We start from the raw sequence: 5,463 nt of genomic DNA on the forward strand, positions 1-5,463 counted from the left end.
TCGTTGTGGTTTTCACCCTATAGATTGATCTCCGACCAGGGATCACACACTGTAGGACAGTTCACTAGGATGCATCCAGAGTCAGACCCAATACATACATTTGTTTTTATTCCAATTCATTTTAACAGACGTCTCTTGTGATATATACGTGTCTCTCTCTCTCTCTCTCTCTCTCTCTCTCTCTCTCTCTCTCTCTCTCTCTCTCTCTCTCTCTCTCTCTCTCTCTCTCTCTCTCTCTCTCTCTGTTGCCATGTCCGCTTATTATAAGCGACTTTGGGCTTGTTTTTTCTGTAAAGTTGCTTGAACGTGTAGTTGCTTATTTGGCCTTGTTTCCTAATGTCGTTTGAACCAGTTGTTCTCAAACATGGCAAGGACCCCCAAATTAATATTTGTCCGCAGACCTCCCCCTTCTGAAAATATGTTGTGCCATAAATCCCCATACAAGATCTGTGTGGATTTGGAAAATATTCCACAAATAAAAAATGTTTCCAAGATTTTCTTCTTTGAAAATAGCCGATCTACAACGTGAGCTTGTAGATTGGCTATTTTCAAATATCCAATGTATTTGTATATAGGTTTAAAGTGCTCATAGTCACTTTTGTTGGGCTTGTTTTCACAAACCTGGTTGCTTATTTCTCACGCAAAATCTGGCAACCCTGACTACACAGACAGACAGCGCCAAAAAAGTTCCCCGACAGCATAATCGGACCAAATATCCTGCAGTGTGTACATGCCTTAACTCTCTCTCACCCACATTATAAATGAATGAATGAATACATAAAGTCCTTCTCTACATTGATGTGCTCAGAGTGATGGACACAAACATGAGGCCTGGAGGAGCCGAGGATTCTAACCGGGGACCTTCTGATTCCCAGACAGGGCCGGAGTGGGACTCCAAAACTGACCGGGAGTTATACGCCCAGTCAGGCCACTCTGTGGGGGCCTTTGGAAGGCTTTGGGGGGCCTTTACAGTTAAGTTACAGCAATTTCACTTGAAAAATGTTGCTGCAGCAGTGCTTTCACTGCTGCAGCAACACTGACTGAATTGAATTGAAATTGACTGTGGCTGGCCTGGCCTGAGTTTAGGAGATTTTTTTTTTTGCTGCAGCACTTAAGCGCTGTGCTGGCTGTGGCTGGCTGGCCTGACCTGATGCAAAAACTAAATATATATATATATATATATATATATATATATTATTATTTTTTTGAGAGAGAGACAGGCAGGCCACTAAGGAGGCAGGCCACCGGGAATAGTCCCGGTCCTCCCGACGGCCAATCCGGGCCTGTTCCCAGATGACCGCTCTGCCTCCTGACCCACTGTCACCACGTCTTCATACAACTGTAATGTCTCTCACAGACGCATCACAAGTAGCTTTAACCATACTATCTATCTATCTGTCTGTCTCTCTGTCAGTCTCTAAATTACCTTGATTGTCCATGTAGCCTTGACTTCCTTCACCACATCATCCAGGGCATTAATTTCCAAAACAGTCTTGCCAGATCCTGGTTTGGCGTGCAGGGGGATCATCACAAAGTCAAAGGACGGCTGGCCAGATACTGTAGGAGACAGGAATGGGTATGTGTTGAAATATTATAAGCATATTATAATATTTATATTCTACATTATATTATAATGGTTATATTATACATTCAGTGGTGTAAAGTAACTGCATTTACTCAAACACTGTACTTAAGTAAAATTTCGAGGTACTTTTGCTTTACTTGAGTATTTCCAATTTTCAATACTTCTACTCCACTACATCTCAGAGGCAAATATTGTAGTAAAACATTTGAGTACTCTTTCCACCACTGTATACATTACATTATAATATTGGAGGATGCTGCATTTCTTATTGGACACTGGTCGGTCAGGGTTGAACAGGGTGAGAAAGCTTATGAGAATCAGTTCTTACTGGTGACAACCTGATTATACATCTGACTGATGACTGTACTATTGACCTGTCCTGTGGTGGAAAGTAACTAAGTACATTTACTCAAGTACTACTTAAGTACAATTTTGAGGATTATTTTTTTCTTTATTGACCCTTTATCACTATGGTGGTTGTTTGGTTGCGTTTGCTGTTATTATGCCAATATTTTGAAACCCTGTAGCACTTTGATGTTTGTGAAAATGTAAAGTTTTTTTTATTATTATTACTACTTGAGTATTTCCAATTTTCAATACTTTATAATTCTAATAATAATAATAATAATAATAATAATAGCTCAGATTTATATAGCGCTTTTCGAAGTACCCAAAGTCACTTTACATAAGGAAAGGAAGGAACCATCTTTAATAAGAAAAAATGAAAACAATAAAGACATACTGTGCTAAATTAAAAACTATTATTTACCAAACAAATATTTATTCTATTCCACTACATCTAAGAGACAAAACATGTCGCATGCACGCACGCACGCGCGCGCGCACGCACACCTCAGACAGCTTACCTGTGAACTTGGCAGCAAAAGGTGGTCTGACGAAGTCGTCGTTATTATCTGGGTACTGGTAGGTGTCACCTGGCACGTGAGTCACTGTGGTGGTTCTAACAACATGGAAAAGAGGCACAAATTAACCCTTTCATTAATACAAAACAAAATCAGGTTAGGGTTATGGTTGATAGAGTTGTAATTCATTTAATAAACCAGAAATGTGTTATGGTTAATAGAAATGTAAATAATGTATTAAAGCAGAAATGGGTTGTGGTTTGGTGGTCATGGTGTTACATAATGGTACAGAGATAATTGTGATGTCATGGGTTCATGGTGATGTCATGGTGGTGTGTGATGTCATCACTCCATATATGACCTCATGCTTGTTTAAAAATAGTATAATTTGTTTGTCTTTTCTTTGAACATGGATATGTATGTGAAAACATCAAATACAATAGATGAGGTTGAATAGCCTGCTTTGTGACAAACTTTACCCTGTATTCATCTCATGAAGCTCATGGTGGATGTTTTACTGTTAATTCATATATAGTATGAAGTAAGAGCATAATGTTTGTGAATATCATCGCTGTCGGGCAGACTACATTAGATCCATTGGAGCACAGGTTCACACACACACACACACACACACACACACACACACACACACACACACACACACACACACACACACACACACACACACACACACACACACACACACACACACACACACACACACACACACACACAGAGCTTTGGACATACAATGTTACAGTTGTTGAGCTGTGAGAACATTGCACAGATCCATCATAGTGTTATTACTTGCAGAGTGATACATGTGTTTTACTGTACTTGTAGACGTAGAGGTATCGTTCCTTGTGATTGCCCAGTCCCAGTTTACCACTCACAATGTAGTCGTACACTGGGCCATTAGCAGGTCTGGAGATGAATAAATACATACAATTACACACATACAGTACACACACTGTACACACATCACACGCATACAATACAGTTACCTTGTCATGATGTAACTAGTCCAATTAGCGAGTTATATCACTACATTGCATATTTGATTAAGAAGTAATAATCCAGAGGCACCGATGGCCTAGCGGTTAAGACACATATACCACATATACTGTAGGCTCGACTGTCTTTAGGTTCATTTCCTATTTTTCCGGATTGCATTCACACAGTGAACCCCTGTTCTGTGCCGTTCCAGAGTTCGCTTGTTTGGATGAGCTAAAGTCTCAAATTCAAACCCAACTCATTGTTCTGTGCATCATGTTTGAATTACTGTAGTAGCACTGAGAGCAGTGCTGCTAATTCAACCTACAAATGACTACAAATGACTATGTAAAATCATTGAAATACAGAGATGGTCGTACGTCGGGTTGAGGTGGCCCATCAGTTTATTGACTACAGTCAGTTCACCTCTGACCTCCTGGATCACAATGACGTCATATTGACGGACAACCTACAAAACAAAACAAAACAAAAAAAGAAGTAAACTTGGAAAATACTTTTACACATTTGTCAACTTTTCATGACTTTTGAGTTTAATTTCAACAGAAGAACTATCTCTAGGTAAGCTCATTTTATCATTTTCATGAAATGTAAATGTAAAATATTAAAAAGCATACCACATTGGTAAATATACACCGTCACTGTAGGCTTAGGAGTTATGGTTAATCAAAGAAAAGCAACACTATGGCCTCTGCTTTATCACAATTGAATTGTATACTAGCTCAATTGTGATTAATGAAAGTTGGGTATTCATTTAAATTTCCTATTTTAAGAGCTTTTTGTTCTTGACAGTGTAAGATAGTGTTCTTAAAATTAAGCTTAATAAAAAATACTGTGTACTTTTATAAAGTCGGCGATGTAATCCATGATCTGGGCATTGCTGGTCTTCTTCGGTCCAAATATCTGGATGTTCCAGGCTGCCACCAGCAGAGCGCAGGTCAGCTGCAGCCCACCCAGCAAGAGGACCAGAGAACACACTAAACGCATCCTGGGGTTGAGGAGGGATAAGGTCCAGGTGAGAGCAGGTACACAGAAAAATCCTGAGTGTTCATTTAAAGGAGTAGTTCACCCAAACAATTACTTATTTTATACCAATTACACACCCCATGAAGCCTTGAAGTCATGGAGAATTATTAGTTTTTGTCGCATTCCGAGGCCAATAATTTGATGACCGGTGGAGCCTCTATGAGACTTGCAGAGTCTCCTACTGGAGGCTTCATGAGGTGTATAATTGATAGAATTGTTTTGGGGTGAACTACTCCTTTAACTCAGTGTGTGAAAATGTAACCAAATGGACCCTTACATGTTGATTTGTTACATTTGGGTAAAAATTAACACTGAGGATTTTACAGTGTAAGGTAACATGTCATTTAAGGGGAAATGGGGTCATTACAAAAAAACGGGATAAGCATAAAATAGGATAAAATGTTTAGAAGGGAAATTTCACAACGCAAAGTTGCAATGCAAGAACTATAACTTGTATTGCAACTATAACTACTATTATTAATTGAATACCTATAGGACCCCAAAGGAAACAAGACCTTTTTTTAGACAAAGTGTTTGACTGTACTTGTGCTGTTTTTACATTTCTGTCTAATAAAATATTCAATCAAACAATCAAAAACAATGAACTTCCTACAAAGAGTTTCTTACAAGTGTAGGCCTATTATTCCTTTGCGTATATTGCAGTTTAATATTCAACTGTGCTTTACAGATGTTTTGAAACAAACATTTGACCCAATTGAACCATTTGTCAAATAAACAAATCACCATTCATTGCTACAAAACTAGATGCATGAAAAAAGTTACACATCTTGGTTTTCTGCATGTGTTACGCTGTGTTGCACTTTCTCATCAACATTACCATAGTTACCTGCTGCTGAAGAGAAAGCACAGAATGTGACTCCAGTCAGGTCTCAGAAGCAGCACCCGGAGGTCTCTATAGTGGCTGGTTTGTAGATAGATAGACCTTTGTTGATCCTGAGGGGGAAATGCAGTCTCCAG

At 39.0% G+C, this 5,463-nt stretch overlaps 1 long non-coding RNA gene across 1 annotated transcript; it reads right to left on the reverse strand.

The window, feature by feature from the left end:
• Positions 1-3,867: 3,867 nt before the first annotated feature.
• Positions 3,868-5,463, reverse strand: LOC308099721. Its single transcript, XR_013934382.1, has 3 exons — positions 5,333-5,463; positions 4,300-4,447; positions 3,868-3,910 (listed from the first exon to the last, which is right to left on the reverse strand). It is a non-coding gene; the product is annotated as an uncharacterized lncRNA (long non-coding RNA).

The sequence above is a fragment of the Gymnoscopelus braueri genome, assembly GCF_963280865.1.
Source record: "Gymnoscopelus braueri genome assembly, chromosome: 1".
NCBI classification, from domain to species: Eukaryota; Metazoa; Chordata; class Actinopteri; order Myctophiformes; family Myctophidae; genus Gymnoscopelus; species Gymnoscopelus braueri.